General features: G+C 53.1%; 1 protein-coding gene across 1 annotated transcript in view; it reads left to right on the top strand.

The window, feature by feature from the left end:
* The window catches only part of PWWP2B (PWWP domain containing 2B), a 31,629-nt gene extending 16,997 nt beyond the window's left edge, over positions 1-14,632 (top strand). The window contains exon 2 of the mRNA XM_042863727.1: positions 13,206-14,632. The gene's annotated coding sequence lies outside the window, so the exon portion shown is untranslated. The remainder of the gene's footprint in view (positions 1-13,205) is intronic.
* The last annotated feature ends 6,457 nt before the right edge of the window (positions 14,633-21,089 follow it).

A 21,089-nucleotide genomic window follows, 5' to 3' on the forward strand; every position in this document is an offset into this window, starting at 1 on the left:
TATTTGCTTTCTTCTGAATATTTTTTTTAAGTGCATATTATAAAACTCAAAGTTGGGCAAGTTGTTCTTAAAATTGATTTCTCTGGGAAAAATACATAAATGGTAAGCTGGTTTGCATTAGATACCAAAGGCTGGAGCATTTGGCTTTGATAACCACAACCTAACGTGGCCTGAAACAATGTGTATGGAAAAGAATATCTGAACTGGATGCTGAGCAAAGCCCCAGCTGTGCATTTTGGACCTGCAACTGTACTGTGATGGCGACTGTACCCAGGGTGGGTGGTCGTGAAGCCTTCATGCTGCAGGACACTGGGGCTCCTTCCTGGCACTGGGGTCTGGCTGCTGCCCCTCCCTGCAGGCCCGCTGGCCCCACTGGCGCTGCAGTGCCTGTGTCTGAAGTTTGGGCTTGTTTTGCATTTTATTTCTGGCTTGTGGGTTCTGCTTTGATTCTCTTTATTACTTTCCTCCACCTCATAATTTTGCTCAGCGATATAGCTTGCTGAAGCCTGTAGTGAATTGGTATGGCTTTAATTAGTTGATGGGCGTGAGCTAATGAGGGGTTTGGGCTGGGGTTGTGCTGGCTGGTGCTGTGGGGCTGGGCACTGGGGGAGCAGCCACGTGCTGCTGCGGGGAGCGCAGGTATGCACTGCTCCAGTGGCAGCACAGTCTGTGCCAGTAGCTCTAGATAAGCATCCTCATGTCGCCATGACCTCTCCAAGCTGCGTTCATTTATAATTTGCACAACTGAAGTTTTGTTGGTACAGAAAAATGGAATTTTCCCGGTGGCAGGGAGGACTGGCAGATGAGTCATTGGACTTCATTAGCTAATCTTAGATCTGCTGTGAATTACTCAGTAACTACTGATACAGAGTGGGCTAAGAAAGTGCTCGTTCTGAGCACTTAATTTTAGAATTTGGGCCTCTTCTCCAGCAAGGAGACTGCATACATGGGATCGGTGCCACCAGCATCTGTGCATGCTGCTTCCCAGGGGCTGGCCTCGGAGGAACACTGCTCCGAGATTGAACCCATACATGAAGTTCAGCTAGGTGAGGGTGCAGAGAATGCAGATGGTGGGTTCCACACAAACTACCCATGCTGTTCTGTTTCCCCCTGGGCTGTACCGCCTGGTCCAGGAGTGTGGTAATGGCCTCTGGGCATGCTGGGCACCACACACACTGCCACTGGGCACTGTTTCTAGGGGCCCTGCTGCCAAAGTGTCCCATGCCAGGCTGTAGGGTTCCTGACCCACCTGCTATTAGGGGAAAATATGACAGAGAGTGCAGATGAAAGTCTTGTCACCACTAGGCGATCTCTAGCTGAGATGGGTACCCAGACACATGGCTTATTAGGAACCTGGAGCACGCTGACTGCTTGATTCCACCGTTGAAGGGTTCATGCTCGCTTCCAAAGGTTTCCTTTGGAACGTGGTACCTTGTGGAGTTCCACAGGACTATACCATTTTGAGAATCATTCTCAAAATGGGCTTTGTTTCATAGAATCATAGAATGGCTTGGGTTCAAGGATCATCAAGTTCCAACCCCCCTGCCACAGGAGGGCCACCAATCCCCAGGTCAGGCACTAGACCAGCTGCCCAGAGCCCCATCCAACTTGGTCTTGAATGGCTCCAGGGATGGGGCATCCACGACCTCTCTGGGCAGCTGTTCCAGCACCTCACCATTCTCTCTGTAAAGAACTTCCCCCTGACATCCAATAGAAATCTTCCCTCCTTGAGCTTAAAACCATTCTTCCTTTTTTTATCACTATCTACTCTTGTTAAAAGTTAATTCCCCTCCTGTTTATAATCCTATTTCAAGTACTGAAAGGCTGCAATGAGATCTCCCCACAGCCTTCTCTTCTATAGGCTGAACAAGCTCAGATCCCCCATCCTGTCTTCATAGGAGAGGTGCTCCAGCCCTCTGATCATCTTTGGCTCTTCTCTGGACCCTCTCCAACAGCTCCTCCTGTATTGGGGGCCCCTCACCTGGACATAGCACTCCAGATGGGGCTTCACAAGAGCAGGGAAGAGAGGGACAATCACCTCCCTGCCCTCTGCTGATGGAGCCCAGGATACCACTGACCTTCTGAGATGCAAGAGCACACTGCTGGCTCATCTACAATTTTTCATCCACCAGCACCCCCAGGTCCTTCTCTGCAGGGTTACTCTCAAGTTCTTCTCCCAGTCTGTACACGTATCTGGGATCGCTCTGACCCAAGTGCAAACCTTGCACTTAGCATGTTGAACCTCATTAGGTTCACACAGGCCCACCTTTTGAGTTTGTCAAGGTCCCTCTGGATGGCTTCACTTCCTTTTAGTACGTCAACCACACAGCTCAGCTTGGTGTCATCAGCCAACTTGCTGAGGGTGCACTCGAGCCCTCGAGTTTTGAGCACTCGAGTTTCCTCTTTCAGTATTTAAATGAATGTCACTTTTCCATGTTCTGCGTTAAAATTGGACTTATCTCTTTGCTGGTTTCTGAGCTCAGTTGCTTACTGTGTTACAATGAGGGGTTTTGCAGAAGCTGTTGCTGCCATAGGCACCATGCCAGCAGTTCCCCATCCATTGCTGTGTTGGTGCATTGGGAGCCACAGGGTTTCTCCCCAGCCTCCGTCCCAGCAGTCCCCTGAAGGAGGGCAGGGGGGTCGGGATGCTGGCCTGTGAGACTCTGCTTTCATCCTCTTTGTAAGGCTCACATGTGTGCCAAACACCACAGCCATGCTTTCCCAGTGGCATTTTCACATGTGACTGGAACTAAAGATGAGGTTTGTGTTAATGTATCAGTAATATTCTCTTTCTGGTGCTGGATGTTGTCAGCTACCAAGCGATGCTGTATGGCTTGGCCTTTTGCCCCTGACATATGAAACACTTTTTGGTAGAAAAAATGCCTCAATTTCAAGAAATAGGAGTAGGGATCTGGGCAATAACTGCCTTTGGAAACATCTCAGAATCACAGAATCACATGTCCCGGGTTGGAAGGGACCTCAAGGATCATGAAGCTCCAACCCCCCTGCCACAGGCAGGGCCATTGCTTTTCTGTGTATGTCACCTCTTTCTCAAAAAAACGAACAAAAAACCCCCAAACTTTTAAATTAAAAAGAAAATACTCAAAATGTAATACAGTCACGGGACTGGCTTACAAATGATCGTTAAAAGCTACGTTAATGCCACTTTATTTTTACATGTTGGTGCCCGGTGGGAAGAACTGCAGGGCCTGCACCTGAGAGCCCTCCTCCCCAAGAAGCAGGTTCCTAACACAGCTTTGACCCCAGCTCCCTGTGCTCACACCACCTTGCCTCAGCCCCGTCTGCCCGCTGTGTGGCCGTGGTGCTGGCTGCTTCGTGGTGAGCAGTGGGTTCACAACGAGGAGGCGGCGGCAGCAGCCAGTGCGTGGGGAGAACACTGCACCTGAAGTGCTCCATCTTTTTTAATTATGCACTTACCACCCCAAAGAGTTCTTTTAGAAGCATCCGTTTGTCATTGGAATGAGGAGCTCCAGCCCTGAGGTGTGGCAGCCCGTGAGGAGGGCACTGCTCAGCTGCCAGGACACGGCTTTGGTGCCCACCCTGCTGCACGCGCGTTGGTTGCCTGCCCCGCAACCACCCCACTGCTACTGAATGCACAGTGCCTGCTTGCTGCTTGTGTGTCTTACTGCCTTGCACACCTGGCTTCTAGGTAGCAAATGCAGCTCTTCCTTCTGCTTAATTTTACTGCCTTGCTGAGATTGTAAAAACAGGAATGCAGCCACAGCACTTGTGCCAAAAGAGCATAAGTGACTTGTTCTGCTCTGTGTGGGATAAGCAAGCACGCAGGCACAAGAGGGACTGCAGAGGCACCTGGTGCCCGAAGCCTTGGCTCAGCATCCTCAGACCATACTGGGTGGCACATGGAACAGGAGGGCTGGGGGGGTGAGCTCCTTGTTAGGGAGCACTGTGCAGTTTTTGGGGGGGAGAGGGGTGGCGTGCTGGAACTCGTAGGTGGGGCCAGACCCATGGGTCTGCTGTGCTCAGGAACTTAGAGAACTTGGCCTCCAGCAGCACACAGTGGTCAGTCAGATAGCAGGGCTGGCTCAGAGCCTGCAGTCTTCTGCCAGCACCATAACAGTCAGGTTTGTCAGAGGAGCTGCACTTGGCTTTATGTAGTGCAGCAAAGGGGAGCACGAGGCACAGGACGCTGCACACCCCACCGGCTGCCATGCTGTGTGCAGGGCTTCCAGCAGCATCTGGGCTGTGTGCAGTGTGCAGTGGCACATAGCACAGGCACATCAGCAGCTCCCAGAGTTGTCAGTGCTGTCTCCTCCTGTGTTCGGACTGTAAGGAGCTCTGGAGCTAGGCTAACGCTTGCTTGGCTTAATGACACCAACTCTCTGGTGTTGCTGTCCTCACTGCTCTGCTGTCCCAGCCTCCAGCCCCACCTGAAAGAGACATAGTAGTGCTCCCACTGTGCACAGCTCTGTACCTAAATTTAATACATCCTTATTTCAATGTGAAACCTTTCTTAACATCACAGGTGTTAATTATCAGCTGTAACTGACGTTTTTCCCTCCTCCCACTACAATACTGGGGATTAGTTGCCATCAGCCAGTTACAATCAGGTGCTCACACAATGGTGCTGGTTATGACACACAATTTTCTGCGTGATGTGCGTAGCACTTCCTTCATTATGAATCACTGTTGTCTCTAACAGAGACAAGGAAAAACATTCTATGTAGAAGAGCATTTCCTGTGCAGGTTTGTGTGTTTTTCTCTTTGCTACAAGTCAGCAAACTCAATTAATTGCCCATTCACATAACCTGTCACTGCAACACTGGTCCTGTAGTTATCTTCCAGTGGGAAGGAGTACTGTGACCAGAAGTCAGGACTTTCATCCTCTGGGAATTTCCGGATACAGTCATCATTCATTTTGGAAGTATTTACATCAGATGCAAAAGAAAACCTATCTCTGACAGAGCATGCTGACTGTCCCTGCCGCCTGGTGTTACGGGAAGGATGGGGGAGTCCGAAGGGACATGGTGCATAGGAACAGAGACAGCAGAAGGTTGGGACATGGGCTTTACAGAGACAGAAGGGCTGGGGCCTGTGCTGGCTGAAGATGCTTAGCAGTGCAGAGAAACAGAAAATAAAAAGAGCTGAGGTCATGCAGAGAGAACAAAATAAGAAACATGTTCCTGCCCGTGTGTTTCACTCGGTCTTCACTGGTGGCCAGGATTCTAGTCTTTTTCATGTTCCTGAACCCTGCATCCCCAAACCTCTATGTGGGGACCAAGGAGGTAAATCCCTCCCCACTGTAAGGGCAGAGCAAGTCCGAGAGTGCCTCCTTAGACTGAATGAATACAAGTCTATGGGGCCGGATGGCGTGCATCCCAGGGTCCTGAAGGAGCTGGCTGAGGTGGTTGCCGAGCCGCTCTCCATCATATTTGAGAAGTCGTGGCTGTCAGGTGAGGTCCCGAACGACTGGAGGAAGGGTCATGTCACTCCCATATACAAGAAGGGGAGCAGGGAGGACCCGGGGAACTACAGGCCGGTGAGTCTCACCTCTGTGCCTGGGAAGATCATGGAACAGATCCTCCTGGACAACATGCTCGGTCACATAAAGAATGAGCATGTGATCCGAGACAGCCAGCACAGCTTCACCAAAGGAAGGTCATGCCTAACTAATCTTGTGGCCTTCTATGATGGAGTGACGGCATTGGTGGACGAAGGGAAGGCGACCGATGTCATTTACCTGGACCTGAGCAAGGCCTTTGACATGGTCCCCCACCACATCCTCATCTCCAAATTGGAGGGAAGTGGATTTGATGGGTGGATGACCCGATGGATAAGCAATTGGTTGAAAGGCCGCAGACAGAGGGTGGTGGTCAATGGCTCTATGTCCAGGTGGAGGCCGGTAACAAGTGGTGTCCCCCAAGGGTCTGTCTTGGGACCGGTGCTCTTTAACATCTTTATTAATGACATCGATGAGGGAATTGAGTGCACCCTCAGCAAGTTTGCTGACGACACCAAGCTGAGTGGTGCGGTTGATACGGTGGAAGGAAGGGATGCCATTCAGAGGGACCTCGACAGGCTGGAGGGCTGGGCTCGGGTGAACCTGATGAGGTTCAACACGGCAAAGTGCAAGGTTTTGCATTTGGGCCGGAAGAACCCCAGGCACCTGTACAGGCTGGGAGGAGCGGTCCTTGAGAGCAGCTCGGCAGAGAAGGACCTGGGGGTCCTGATGGACGAGAGACTGAATATGAGCCAGCAGTGCGCTCTGGCAGCTCGAAAGGCAAATGGGATCCTGGGCTCCATCAGGAGAGGGGTGGTCAGCAGGGACAGGGAGGTGATTGTCCCTCTCTACTCGGCTCTTGTGAGGCCCCATCTGGAATACTGTGTCCAGGTGTGGAGCCCTCAGTACAAGAAAGACATAGAGATTTTGGAAAGGGTCCAGAGGAGGGCGACTAAGATGATCAGGGGGCTGGAGCACCTCCCCTATGAGGACAGGCTGAGGGAGTTGGGCTTGTTCAGCCTGGAGAAGAGAAGGCTGCGGGGTGACCTCATTGCAGCCTATCAATACCTGAAGGGAACCTACACCCAGGAGGGGAGTAAACTCTTCAAAAGGGCTGATAACAGCAGGACTAGGGGAAATGGTTTTAAGTTGAAGGAGGGAAGATTTAGGTTGGATGTTAGGGGGAAGTTCTTTACTAGGAGAGTGGTTAGGCCCTGGAACGGGCTGCCCAGGGAGGTTGTGGATGCCCCGTCCTTGGACGTGTTTAAGGCCAGGTTGGACGGGGTCCTGGGCAACCTGATCTGAATGTGTATGTTTGGTGGCCCTGCTAGGCAGGGGGGTTGGAACTACATGATCCTTGGGGTCCCTTCCAACCCGGGTGATTCTGTGATTCTGTGATTCTGTGATTCTGTGTGTGTTTCTTCCTGTCTAGAGGACATTCTGGAGGCTCACATCCAATGCTGGCACTGGAGGAGACGCCCCTGTTGTCAATAGGTCTGAGCTGTGCTTGTGAGGCTGGGGGGCTGAGTGCACCCTGCTGCCCTGGTGGTGGGATGGGGTTAGGCTGACCTGCAGCACTGAGCAGGGCTCCGGCCCCTCGGTGACTGCAGGGAGCTCTGTGGGGGGCAGAAGATGATTCCCATGCATCTTCAGTGTCTCCAGTCCTTGGCTAGGTCACCTGGCAGTGGTCAGAAACTAAATGGTGAGAAATGAGGCGTGCCCAGGAGAACAGCACACAGCTATGGAGGCAAAAATGTGTGAAACAAGGTTGTGAGAGGAGCGACTAAGAGGCCAGAGCAAATCCCATCCCAAGGCAGAGCAAGCCCTGCTGCACACCATCCCTGCTGGATTCTGAGCACAGTCAGCAGGAGGGCTGGGAGCAGGGCAGCACCAGGCATCACTTGTGCACACCTCGTGCTCTGCATGCTGTGTCCGGGTGTCCAAAGGGCACAGCTGCTGGTAAGGCAGGGCTGCAGTGAGCAGCTGGGTGTGTGTGCAGCTGTGGCTGTGCACATCATGCAGGCTGCCCATAGGGTGACACAGGAGTCAGGACAGCAGCACTAGTCCCAGTGCTGCTGCCTCTGTGTGCTGATGGCAAGCAGAGCAGGTGTGGGCCTGAGAGAATCCCTGCTGTGTGCCTGGGGGATGCCCACTGCTGTCGGTGCCCCATAAGGGAGCTGAGTGCGGGGCTTTGGGGCCTGAGCACGCTGTGAGGTGAACCTCAGGCACAAAAGCTGTTCTGAGCACGCTGTGAGGTGAACCTCAGGCACAAAAGCTGTTCTGAGCACGCTGTGAGGTGAACCTCAGGCACAAAAGCTGTTCTGAGGGGAGCACTCGGAACGGAGGGTTAGGGAAGCCCTCATTAATACATGTAGCTGACATACGTGCCTGGACATTGACTCAGGAGAAAGCGTACACAGTGGAGAGCATTCAGAGCACGTGTTGATGTTGTACCGTTGCTGAAGTCCTCAACTACTGTGCAATTACGTGTAGAAATAGAGGTAGTGTCCAGCTGCCATCAGAGCTGGAGTGAGGCAGGGGTCGTGCCCAGCAGGACGTGCCCAGCGCCGTGCCCCACACCGGGGCTGCCCTCCCCCAGCTGCTGCCATTTCTCTGCTCACTGCAGCCGCTCACAAAGCGCCCGTGTTGGAGTTGGAGCCTGGGATGGCCGGCGGCTGCCTGTGTGTTTGTTGATGTATTTATAGATAAGGTGTGTTTGTCCCTGGCTGTCCCGTGCCGCAGCCCGCCCTGCTGCTGCAGCTCTCCACAAGTGTTATTTTGAGCTCTGGGTGTGCAGTGGCCAAACGGGCTGCGGGTTTTATTTCCAGAAGTAGCAACAGATTTCTGCACATTGCACATTTGTGACACGTACAGAGAGCACTGATGGCCTGGGGGGGGAACTGCCAAGCTGGCTTTTTACAAGGCACTTTCCAGGTGTATACCATGCTTAAAGCACGCTGATTTGCAATTAGAGTTTTCCACTTAGATAGATATTTTTATTCATATTTCTGCATTGCACGATGAGAATATAACTACATGTGTGGCACACGATATTTTTTGTCAGAGATCCATTGATTTCCAAGGAGACATCAACTGAGCTAAAAGATCAGAGCACGCTCAGGTGGGATAACACGTTCTTAGGCTGATTTTTCTGGTAATTTTTGAAAGGCTCACAATGGAATTCCACACAACTTTTCGAGGCTTTGAGTTACTCTTCTTAGTTAAATCTAATGGTTAAAACTGAGCACTCTTCCTTTGATGCAGTAATAATTATAATTAGCAACAGTACTTTTCAAGTAGCCAAGTGCGAATTGGAAGGTCAGTACATTTGGAGCCAATACATGTTCTTTCCCTAGTGCATTGTATCTCTCTGGAATTCACTTCTGCAGAAGATTTAAACAAACAGCTTGGCTGGGATAGGAGGAAACCCGTGGCCCATCAGTCTGTGGCCATGTGCAGCCACAGCCGTGTGGCTCCGCCAGCTCCGTGTAGGTGCTCAGCGCTTCCCTGTGAGGTGACCGGCAGCCATCACCAACAGATGTGCCATAAAACGTGAGCTGTCCCTGCGGGGCCACGCAGGGCTCCTCGCCAGGCTGTGGCAGTGCAGCTGACCGTGTGCTGGCTGTGGGGCCCAGGGAAGCAAAGGCCAGGGAGCCCCTGTGCAGGGCCCAGCGCTGTGCTGGGGGCACTGCTGCTCCCAGGGAGCCCCTGTCCGTTGGTGGGCACTCCCAGGTGCTGGCAGCCCTCAAAACCTTGTGCTACTGAGGCACAGGAACGTCTCCGAGCTGCCCGGTGGTTCCACAGGCTGTAACTTTTAAACTCTGTTGGATAAAAGCCGAGGGTAGCAAAAGCTCCAGCAAAACCCCATGGACAACAGGCTTGTTCTTAGCTCCAGGAAATGGAACCACGTCTGATGGTTTCACTGCTCTGCACCACCAGCAGGGCAGCAAGAAGCCCCATGCAGCCCTGGCTCCCTCACTCACTGCCCCTTTGCAGATGTAGTGAAGTGAAGGAATTGCTCGGCCTCGCTCCTCCCATCCTTGGGTCGGCCTGCGAGCTTTTTGTCTTGCCTGCAGCTGCGATGAGAGCTTTACTTGGTGCTGACTTTGGAGTTGAAGTGTCTGCAGCCTCCTGGCAGCCCTGCAGTGTGCTCAGCAGAAGCTGTTGGGTGTCTTGCAAGGGCCGGCAGCAGAGCACGAACGCTGTGCCCGCAGCCAGCAGCAGGTGGGAGCAGGGCAGATCTGTATGCAGAGCTATTGTGTGCGCACTGTTTGCCGTTAATGTAATTAACTCGAGGCTTCCTCTGGAGAGAAGTTCTGCAGAGTGCCTGTGCTGGAGCAGTGTGCCCTGGTGGGGCACCCCGCAGTTCTCTGGGATGGGTCACAGGACACGCAGAGCTGGCTGGGTGCTCAGGAAATCTCCTCCGACATTTGTATTGGGCTCTCCGCATGTCCTTTGTTTCCTCCTGGCTCCCTTCCTCTCTTTTTAAACTACACAACGCTGTGAATGACAAAATGATGTTCCATTCATTTTATCAGCGTTCTTATTGATAGGGCCAGAGAACAGGGCAGCTGTGCGGAAGGGCCCAAAGTTCCATTTCTCTGCGATGAACACAGACTGTAGGGAATGCACCCTTTTAAGTTCTTTTTCAGAGCTATAAAAAGAAAATGGAAATGTTTCCCTTGGGTATGTCTGCATCCTTTCCACTAAATGAGTGATTTCCTTTTTCTCTGTGCTGATGAGGAAGTTCTCTTCTGCAGGATCCTGCTTTGATGTCTCCAGAAAAGAAAAGTCGAATTAGCAAATCCACAGGAAAGCATTAGCATGGCATTGTTCGCCGTGTCTGCGAGGTGGGGATTAACCCTCTGACTTGATTCATGCCAGCTTCAAACAGACCCAGAGAATGGGAACGCAGCAGGCTTACCTCCGTGTCAGCTGCACCACCGGCGGGGTTTCCAGGCACCGCGCTGCCCACTGTGACCGCAGCATTCCCATTGCTGCTGGTACCACGGTGCTGGCCCTGCTCAGTGCATGGAGCTCCCAGCCCGGGTGAGGACAGCACGGCAGGCCTCTGCCAGAGCTCTGTTTTTGTTTTCAACTCCCATTTGCACAGCAGAAGCCTTTACCTCGTTACCTCTGCTATAAGCAGTTCCCTTTGTGCCGTGTTCCCCCGCTGTTGCCGTGTCGGGGGCTGTGTTTGTGTAACCAACGATTTCTGTGCCTACTGCTAGTGTCAGAGCAGTGCAGTAACAGGCTGAACCAGGGGAGACTGCAGCGGGAGGAAAACCAAGAAAAAATGAACCCCATTCCCAGGGCCCATGTGGTCAGTGCACACTGCGCAGCGCCTGGCAGCAGCGGGACCTTCACTGCGTGGGGATGGAGCAGTGTGCTGCCAGTGCTGTGTGTGGGGATGGAGCAGTGTGCTGCCAGTGCTGTGTGTGGGGACAGAGCAGTGTGCTGCCAGTGCTGTGTGTGGGGATGGAGCAGTGTGCTGCCAGTGCTGTGTGTGGGGATGGAGTAGTGTGCTGCCAGTGCTGTGTGTGCGTGGAGATGGAGCAATGTGATCCCAGCACCTGAGGAGAGCAGAGCTTGGGGTGCATGCCAAGCCTGTGCCCTTCAGCAGTGCAGTGCTGAGCTGCAGTCTCTAGGCTGCCAGCTGCAGGGCATGCTGCACTACTGAGTGCTGAGTGTGCAGGGTCAGCCCTCATTTCTGCACTCTGTGCTGCAATATTTAGAGCTTTGTTTCACCCCTCTCATGCATGAGATGTCAAAGAGATGCAGAGTCCCTTCCAGCAGAGCCCCAGGGCTGTAGTATGTGGGTGTTGTGGCTTTCAAGGTTTCTCTTCCATGTTTTCTGCTTCCCTGGGCAGGAACACTAGGGTGCTTGCAGCTCTCACACCGGCGTGCTCTGTGTTCCCGGCTGGGGCAGCGGAGAGCACACCGTGCTGCCAGGAGGGGTCGAGGTGCTACACCGCACAGAGGGGAAATGGAAAATTTCAGCTCGGGGTGGCACAGCCTGGAGCTGAGTGTGGAGGTCACACCTGAATCACGCGGGGAATTCCCCGACACTCCCTTGCACAGCCGAGGAGCAGCCCTGGTTAGAGCATGTGCAGTGCTATCAACTGCAGCAGCAGTGCGTCAGGGTGGGGTGATGGAAAGTGGGGAGAGCCTGAAACCGGCCTGAAACCAGCCTGACGGGAAGCCGCTCCCACTCGGGAGGTGTGCGGCTGCGAAGCACCGGTGATGCCTGCCTGCTGCACCAGGGGTTGCTGAGCTGCAGGAAGGCTGTGCCGGGAAACATTCCTCCTTAATAATGGAGATGTTCTCCTTCCTCCTGTTACGCAAACGCATCTGTGCGTGCTGTGCCTGCTCTCCTATGGACACTGGTGTGGTTTGGTAGCACCACAAGCCCTGTGTTGCTGGCCGCCCTGCGCTGCCTGTGGCCCAAATGCTGCCCGGTGGCGGTGTGAGTGGGGACAGCAGCTAAGGAGGCTGTGCCATGGACTGCTGCTGGGAGCTCGTGGCAGGAACTGCGTGTTGGTGTGGCCCAGTGGAGCGGTACTCCATTATGAACGCTGCAATTGAACCGTGCTCCCAATGAGAACATCAGGACAGCGGCACCACAGGGACACATCTGGGACCAGCGCTGGCCCCTCCCGCACATCCCACAGCACTCCTGGTGGGAGGCCTCAGTGCCACATGGCTGGGACAAGTGTACTGTCCAGTTCCAGCGTTTTTCATCCACACCGTGCTAAAACTTTACATTAGATCCAGCTAAATCTGTTACCTTGTCTCTGATTTAATCCGACGTCAGCCACGAGGGCTGTGCTTTGTGGTGATGCTGAACGCAGTGCTCAGGCCGGGCTGCTGCAGTGCCTGCAGGAAGCACTCGCACCCAGCAGTGTGCTGTGCCTGCAGGCAGCAGAGCACCACCAGCATCCCACAGCGCAGCTGCCAGCAGCATGCTGAGCGGGCGCTTTTCCCAATTGCTGAGTGCTTCCACCATCCGAAACCAGAGAAGTTAACATCGTGTTCAGGGAGAGAGGAAGCAAAGGAGATCCATGGGTCAGATGTGTTTGGTGTTTCAACATCTGGCAAAGGTTTGGGGAGTGGAATCTGTTGCGGAACCATGCTGATGACTTCAAAAAGTTCTGCCCAAAATAGTAAAAACTGTGAATCACCCATGAAAGTCAGAAAGTGTTTTGTAATTCCATGCATTTAGGATAAGCCCTCAGCATCCTGTTTGCATGCCGGCTCTTGTCCCAAGGCTTTGGGCTGGGCTTTCCACCTGGGGCTCACCCCTGGCACAGGCGGCTTCAAACTCACCTCCAAGACATCTGAGCAAAGCAAAATGCAATTCCGATTCATCACGTATGGATGGATGGATGTTGATTCACCTATGGGAAGGAGGAATGCCTGTATCTCCTTATTTGCATGACCCCTGCTCAGCACTGGGTTATGAAGAGCGAATTCAGTGCTGAGTCAGTGCCACATCCCTGCGGGTCTGAACTCCTCCATGGACGGGGACTCCCCGCCCCTGGGCAGCTGTGCCAATGCATCACCATTCTTTTGGAGAAGTAACCCAGGGCCAATGTGGGAGCAGCAGAATGGGAGCTCAGCTCTCTGCAGCCTCCTGCAGCCTGGCACCGCTCTGCAGCACCCAGCAGCCCTGAGGAAAAGGCTCCACCTCCTGTGCTGGTTTCTGATATTCTGTCTCCTGTTACAGGTCCCCAGGAGCTCTCTGCTGGAGACAGGTGGAGCCCAGGCAGAGACAAGCAGGTCGGCTTTGTAGATGCCTTTGTAGCCCACTGACCTGGGCTGTGGCTGTGAATCCCACCTGAAATCCAGAAACTTCTCATTTCTTGGGTAAAAGCTCTTCTGTTACGAATGATCACCGCTGAGGGGAACCTCAGGCTGCACTGCATTCCCCATTCTCCGATGCCATTATTGTACCATACAAGTGCCAAAGAGCAACTATTAATTATTGCTTTAGGAGAGGCATTAGGGAATGTGATTCCTGTCTTGCCTTTCAGGCTGAGGAATAATTGCTCTACCCAATATGCACTCCCCTGGGATTCTCCTGTACATTTCCATTAGCTGCAGCTGTAGGACAATCACCAGCTCCATGGGAGCTCCATTCCCCACCCGCTGTCGCTGCAGGCACTCTGGCCTGGCCTGGTATGGGACCCGGAGGTCCCTCCTGTGGGACTGTGGTCACTTGTGCCATGGAAACATGAGCTCGTCCCACACAGCGCTGCGATGTGTCCTGCTGGGAAATTAATCAGAGGAAACGTGAAGGCAGTGACCTCAGTGTGCGACTCAGGATGAATCACAGTTACTGACAGAGGCGTCTCCATGCCACCGTGAGTTTGGCAGAAGCGAGTCCCTGTGCTCAGAATGGGAAATGCACAGGGACAGCCAGTGTGGCACAGAGCTGATCTCAGAGGTCTTTTCCAACCTCAAGGATTCTGTGATTCCAGTTAAGGTGTACGAAAAGCATTTTTTGTCATCTCCATAAAGTGCCTCAGCTGCACAGCGCACAGCACCCTGACAATGGCTGTGTGCTCACTGCCTTACGAGGAGTTTTGTTGCCATTCAAGGTGCCGTTTCACAAAGCTGATTTCCACACTGAAAAATGCAAATTTCATTTCTTGTGGAAGACAGCTAATGAATGCTCCTCAGCAGTTACCCTCATTAATAGCTCCATAATTCTCTAATGAATATTTATGAGTGGTTAGCTGGAAGCAAGGTACCTTGGTGTGTACGGACAGATACTTTGTATAGATTGTGTTTGAAATTAAAATAATGGTAATTTTTTTGGTGAAGAGTGCAGTGAAACAGTGGAACAGAATGCAAATAGCCACAGGTGCAGCATTTCTTTTCATCGATGGCAGCTATGTGTTAATCAGAGGCTCTTGCCAGGAGAGGTGTGCTTGAGGTCTCTGGGTATCCCACATGGAGCCCACACAGCCCTGCAGCACGGTGTTCATAGGGCTATATCCTGTGTGTGTCTGACTGTGGCAATCTCCTTATTAGTACTGCAGTCATATATCATAAGAGCTTTGATTCCCGTCTGCTTCTCTTTGTATGTGCACAGACTGCAATGGTGGCTTCTGACCAATAGCAGGAAAAAAAAGCAAGGAAGCTTCATGTTCTGCTTGTGCACTGACACACGTGGCAAGATGCAGCAGAGCACAACGCACACATCCCCGTGTCCAGCAGCACTGCACCGCATCCCCTCTGTGCACAGCAGCAGCACAGTGCAGGAGCTGCTCGTCCCACTGCAGGTGTTGCCTGGCTGCTGTAGGGCTGCTCACCCTGCAAAGCTTCCTCGTAAATCAATAACTGCTTCACAGTCTGTTGTTAGAGAGGCAACCATCATTCTTTGTATAACCAAACCTGTGAGGATAGCTCCAAAATGTGAAACACCAACAAAGAGAAGCCCACCCTGCCTCTCCTCCCTGTAGGACATATGTGCTGCCCAGGTGTTTGCAGAGATCAGAACTTTGTGCCACCCAAAGTCGAGATCCTGAGCCAGCGACAGGTGAGTGGGGTCTGGGCCAAAGGAAGAAGGTGTATCACTGTGCAGGGCTGCATTCGGCCTCTAGATGGACAGACTGAACTCCCAGCCTATGCAGTGGAAAGCTTCCCCCATCCACACTGAGTCAGGAAAAAGGAACAGCTATCACACTGCACTCCAGTTTTCTTGTTCCTTCTTCATTTGAGTCTAAAGAAAGCAAATAGAGTGTTTGAGAAGAGAACCATCAAATACATGGAGTGCTGCTTGGTGAAAGGCAGCAAGGTAAGCGTGTCTGGGGAAAGCTTTAAGTTCTGTCTCTGGGTATTTCATAAAGTGGTATGAAAGCTTACTTGAGGGCCGCCATGCCTTGCCGTGTGAGCCCGGAGGGTGGGAGGGAGCTGGGAGCAGGGGAGAGGGGAGCAACCAGACAGCAGGTCCTGGGAGCTGATGGGGATGCCTGGGGGAGGACAGAGCCGAGCACAGCTGACACAAGGGGGTGTGGGGATGTGACACGGGGGGTAGCTGGCACTGAGTGTGACATCATATGGCACCTCTAGAGGGAGGCTGCAGATCATCTGCTACAGCACTTTGTCCAGAATGTTCTGGAATTGCCCGGGTATCAGAACACTTTATTTTTTACCCTTTGGGAATTGGCAATATAGCGCCTTGTAAGTGAAAAGCCACTGTCTGCAAACAAGTGCTGCACAGTGTGTAGTCATTGCCTGGTATTAATCTCCATCACTGGATGTTCCCAATCAATACAAATCAAGTTTCCAAGAGGAGTTGATTAGCCAGAGTCCAGCAGTGCTTTCACTGCGTTTCAGATGGCGTTCACTCTGGCAGCACCACCCGTTCCCTGCGGTGCTTTTCGCACACAGGATGTGGTGGAGAGTTGTGGGGCTGCTGCTCTCCAGACGCAGACAGCACACAATGTAGTTTGTTACCTCCTGTTCAGCTCCTGTGTGGTCACCACTGTAGTCAGTGGCACCATTTCTCCCTGAAATTATTTCCGCTGCAGGGGGCAGCTTTCCCTAAATTGTGCTTCTGAAATGGTATTTTGAAACGGAAGATTTAAAATCAGTGTTTGAATTTGACACTTCAGAGTATCAGGATGGCTCCTGAGCTGGTTTTTGAGCTCAGGCCCTGTGAAGCTGCTCAGTGCCCCAGCTTCTCACCTGACTCTGCATAAATCAAATGCCAAATTAATAACATTTCCCACAGCAAATTCCATTGTCTCTCTGCATTAACTCTTTCCTTGCTACGTTGACGTCCAAGGCAGCTCACCATGCACCAGTGAAGAAAATACCGTCAACTCTTCAGGGCAGGAGCAGGCACAGAGCAGAAGCAGGCAGGCAAGGGGGCTGAGCCATGGGCACCCTGCATGCCCTATATCTCAGCACAAGGAGAGGTATTTTCTTTCTTTTCTTTCTTCTGAAGCATTTCAGAACGTACACGAGACTGCACTACAGGCTGACCTGTAGATCTGCAGCACAGCCCCGGTGGAGGGGAGCCCACCATCCCAGCCATCATGGGAGGACATGCCAGGGCTCCCCCAGTCCTTCGCGCCCTGAAATCCTCTGGCACTGGAGACCCGCACCCAGGGGAGGCTGTACAGTGGCGGTGGCTCTCACTGGGAAATATTTCCTCCTGGTGGCAAGAAGCAACTTTTGCTGGTGCCGTCTGTACCCACTGCCATGTGCCCTCTCTGTGTGGCTCCTGCTGTCGGGACTCAAGAAGAGGAGTTCATTTGTGGCTTGGCTAATGTGCAGAGCACACTGATTGGCTCTGCTCAGGGCTGTGCTGCTGAGCCAACGCTGCAAGAGGAACTTGATCCCTAGAATATTAGCAAGGTTATTAAAGTCAGCAATGCAATGGGAAAACAGGGATTGCATTTTATGTGGACTGAGCTCACCTCAGCATTTTAGAAAAAGGTAAGGAATGGCATCTGCAGTTGCTTTAGTTAAAATGATAATAACAACTGTTCCTCTTCCTGCTTTGGGTCAGTAGCTGCCCACTGAGCCTCAGCTGGGGATCCCTCCCCTGAGGGATGAGTGGTACACTCTGTGATAAAGTCCCTGTAAAAGTGAGTTCATAATGGCCTGCAGCACTTGGCAGACAGCTGCATTGCATCTGCAGCTCAGCAGCTCTGGGCTGTGCAGGTGTCCCTTGCAGCCACTGCAGCACGGAGGTGACCCACGCCAGCATGCAGCCGTTCTGCTGCCAAGTGGTCTTTGTCTGTCTGCTGGGTGTGCTTATTCCAGGGGACTGCTTCCTGTGCTGTGCAGACAGGAGGATTTCCTTGTGGAAATGTCACCATAATAAACAGCTGCATAATATTTATGGTAGCTTTGTTGAGCCTTAACTCTTGTATGGCCTTTTTGACTTCTGATGGCTCAGTCAGGAGCTGATGCAGTGTCAGTGCCGGGCTGCAGCTGCTGCAGTGCTGAGGTGCCCCTGGCTGCACAGCTTCTGGCTGTGAAGTATCCCTTGCTGCTCAGCCCTTGGCTGCAGATCACAGAATCATAGAATTGTAGGGGCTGGAAGGGACCTCCAGAGATCATTGAGTCCAACCCCCCTGCAAAGCAGGCCCCAAACTGGGCCCTTAAACTAGGATGCCCAGTTGTGCCATGGCCCGGGTGCGGTGTTTCAGTGCAGACTTTTCCCTTCCAGGTGAGGCACTGCTCTGCTGAGGGCTGGGGCAGCTGTATTCCAGTGTGAGGAGGAGAAGGAGGAGGAGAGAAAGAGGAGAAGGAGGAGGAGGGAAAGAGGAACCTCCGTGACACAGATAAGCCCCAGCATCCCTGCCCAGCCCATGTGCCCTTCCCTGCTCCCACACCCCCTTGCCCAAGGCCAGAGCCAGTTTCATTCCATCCCAGTGGTGCTGCAGGATCCCATCACAGCCCGTGCCTACCGCAGCTGTGCCTGACTCAACCCAGCAATGCCCGTGTCACGGGAGGCTGCTGCCAGGCACTGCCAGCAGCCACATCACCCAGGCACAGCAGGCAGTGCCCTGCCAAACCGTGGCCTTGCAGCCCCTGCCCTGTCCTCCATCAGCACAGCTCAGTGTGCCCAGGCTGGCTGCGCTGTTACCGTGATTGCTGCAATGGGCATCGAGGCGGCTGGGCTGCACTGTGGACAGTGGGCACTGGCTTTGCAATGCTGGACATTTGCCTGGTGAACCCACCTGCTCTAATTCTCTACACCTACTTCATGTTTCTGTAGTTTCTGTAGCTTTTTTTTTTTTTTTTTTTTCTCCACTGAAAGACTGAATTTATCTAAATATGTTTTTTGAGCCCCGGCAATGCATTTGTCATGGTTCATAGTATCACTGCTCAGTGTCAGTTCCTCCTCAGTACAAAGGAATCCCTCTGCATACCTTTTCTGTATTGGCTTTCCCCGCTCTGCAGAACTAAAGCCCTTGGAGAATGTCAGAAAACAGCCTTGCTGCATTGGAGACTGGCACAGCACGAGGCTCTGCACACAGAGGCCAGGTGGGCGATGTGGCTCCCTGGGTGCAGGACACTGAGGAAGCAGTAACCGATCTGCAAAGCTGCGTCCTGGGCATCGTGCCGCCTCACAGCATGACACGGAGATGCAGGGTCACCAACATCTGCTGGGGTGGGTGAGCACAGTTCCAGAGCTCCTCGTCCTCATCTCCTTCAGGTCTCAGACAGTGTTGCAGTGGGTGGATTCATTGACAGAACTGAGCCTTCTGACCAGAACCTGCCTGTTCCGCTCTGTTAATGGCCCTGGGACGTGAGCAGGGCAGGGGCTGAGTGTTAAGGGGCCCTACTGTGAGGCTGTGTGTGCTGCCTACCATGAAGCTGCGCTGAGCAGTGCCAGGAGCACAGGAAACAGGCAGCTATTGCCTCCCCAGCACGTACAGCACTGCCATCCCTGTGAGGGGTCAGGGTGCTGCACACCCCTCGGCTCCCCAGCACTTGCTGCTGCACTGCTCACTGCACTGCAATAAATGCTTACTGCAGCAGTGCTAGGGCTGAAGTGCTGCTGTCTGTGCATCTTTCCTGCTAGAAAACAGATCTGAATGTGCTGACAAACTGGAAGGCCCTGGATGGGAGGATTCTGGCCTGTTTCCCAGCGAGTGGCTGAGTGCCCCCATGCAGCAAACAGCCCGCTCACATCGCAGCTCACAGATGCCAAGTGTCAGCTCCCCTTACCAACAGCAACCATCACCGGATAAAAGATATCCGGCATTTCAGGGGTGCCTTCCTAAAGCGCGGGCTGGTGCTACCAGCACCTAACTCCAGCTCTCCCTGTGGCAAACTGCAGCTGCCTGAGGGTGAGGGCCCTCGCAGGGCAGCTCTCATGAGGACTTGGGGGTGCTTTGGAGAAAAAATCAGCAGATGGCTGTGTGTAAATAAGGGCTCTTTTCTCCTGCTGGATTCTGTGAAGAGAATCAGGGAATGACACCAGGCTGCTGGCTGTGTTTCCAAAGTGGTGCAAGGAACCCTGCTTCGCTACATTTTCTTTTAGTATTTCTTTTTAAGAGATCAGAAATCATGTAGGTGTGGTGAAGGACAGAGAATGGTTGGTAGAGGATTTCATCACTGGTGGGAAGATCTGCAGAGGAGGAAGTCACTTCGCTGAACTCCCTGCAGCATTTGTCCTGCACGGCCAGCCCTCGGGTCGAAAGCCCACACCAGAATGTGCTGCCTCAGCGTTTTGGCACTGTAGGATGCTCGATATATAAGCTGTGACTGTCGTGAAATGCATTCCCACCTTTTTCAGTCCCAGCAGCCCCACCACAGCCATGAGCTGGGCCCACTGACCGGCCCTGGTGCTGCAGGAGCTGCCAACAGCAGACACCTCCAGGATGAGCACGGCAAGTCACAGGGATGTGGGCAGCCCCAGCTCCAGGTCAGATGAGGCCACCAGGCCAGCTGCCCGCAGCCTCAGCCTCTCCTCACCCAGTGCCCCCCAGATCCCACACTGTGTTGTTCCCTTTGGGCCTGAACTTTTTGCTGCTTGTGTGCACATGGGTGAATCGCAGCCAGGCAGACAAAGCCCGAGTCAATTTTGCTGCAACCTGGTGCACTGATGTGCTAATCATTGACCTTTATAAATCCTTTTTTATGAGATTCCAAGCCATAACATTTCCTGCTCTAAAAACACACTAGGAAGGTGAGGAGCTCAAATGTAAGCGATCTTGTTTAATCTAGATTTCATGCTGCTAATTTCCAAGAAAACTGCTTGCTGTGGATATTAAACCATTAAGTTGCAGCTGCAGAATGAGAGCAGAAGAGAGCACTGAGAACCAGGTAACCCCAGGCCGGGGCAGCAACAGGAATTTAGTGGAGCTTTTTCAAAATAAACTGAAATTTTTCATGGCTGTTCCTGGGCATTAAACACGATCAAGATCAGAGCTGCAGCTGCTGTTCTGCAGCTGGTAATTGGGATGGATTCCAAGGAAAAGCACCAGTTAAAAAATCACGGCATTTTAGGTGTGTCTGTACTCTGGGATTATAACTCAGCATCGTTCCAAGTCAGCGATGGGACCAGCACACACACACACCAGGAGCAGCACACACACACCAGGAGCAGCACACACACACCGAGCAGCACACACACACGCATCGAGCAGCACACACACACACATCGAGCAGCACACACACACACCAGAAGCAACACACACACACCGAGCAGCACACACACACACCGAGCAGCACACACACACACACACCGAGCAGCGCCCATCACTCCGCAGCACGCGGCAGCGCGCGGGCTGCAGCGGAGCTCCGCACGCCGCCCCGCTCTCGGGCGCCCCCTGCTGGCGATCAGGAGCCGCGCGCTGCGCAGCGCCCTCTGCCGGCGGAGCCGCGCCGTGTGGCGGAGGTGAGCGATTGCTCCGCAGAGCCGCGGGCGCGCGGTGCGTGACTCAGCGCTGCTGAGGTGCGGCGGCTCGCGCACCTGTTGGCTCCAAGAAGCTCTCTGGCCGGCGGTCTGGCGGTTACCGACCTGTGGCTCTCTAGAGGAATTGGGACTGACTGTTCTTCGGTGCGAAACCTGCCAGAAAGACGAACTTAAACTGAGGTGATGCGTGTTTTCAAAAAGCGATCGTCCCTCCCTCTG

This window comes from Lagopus leucura, unplaced genomic scaffold (assembly GCF_019238085.1).
Source record: "Lagopus leucura isolate 7727_CA_CO unplaced genomic scaffold, USGS_WTPT01 Super-Scaffold_741, whole genome shotgun sequence".
Classification (NCBI taxonomy): domain Eukaryota; kingdom Metazoa; phylum Chordata; class Aves; order Galliformes; family Phasianidae; genus Lagopus; species Lagopus leucura.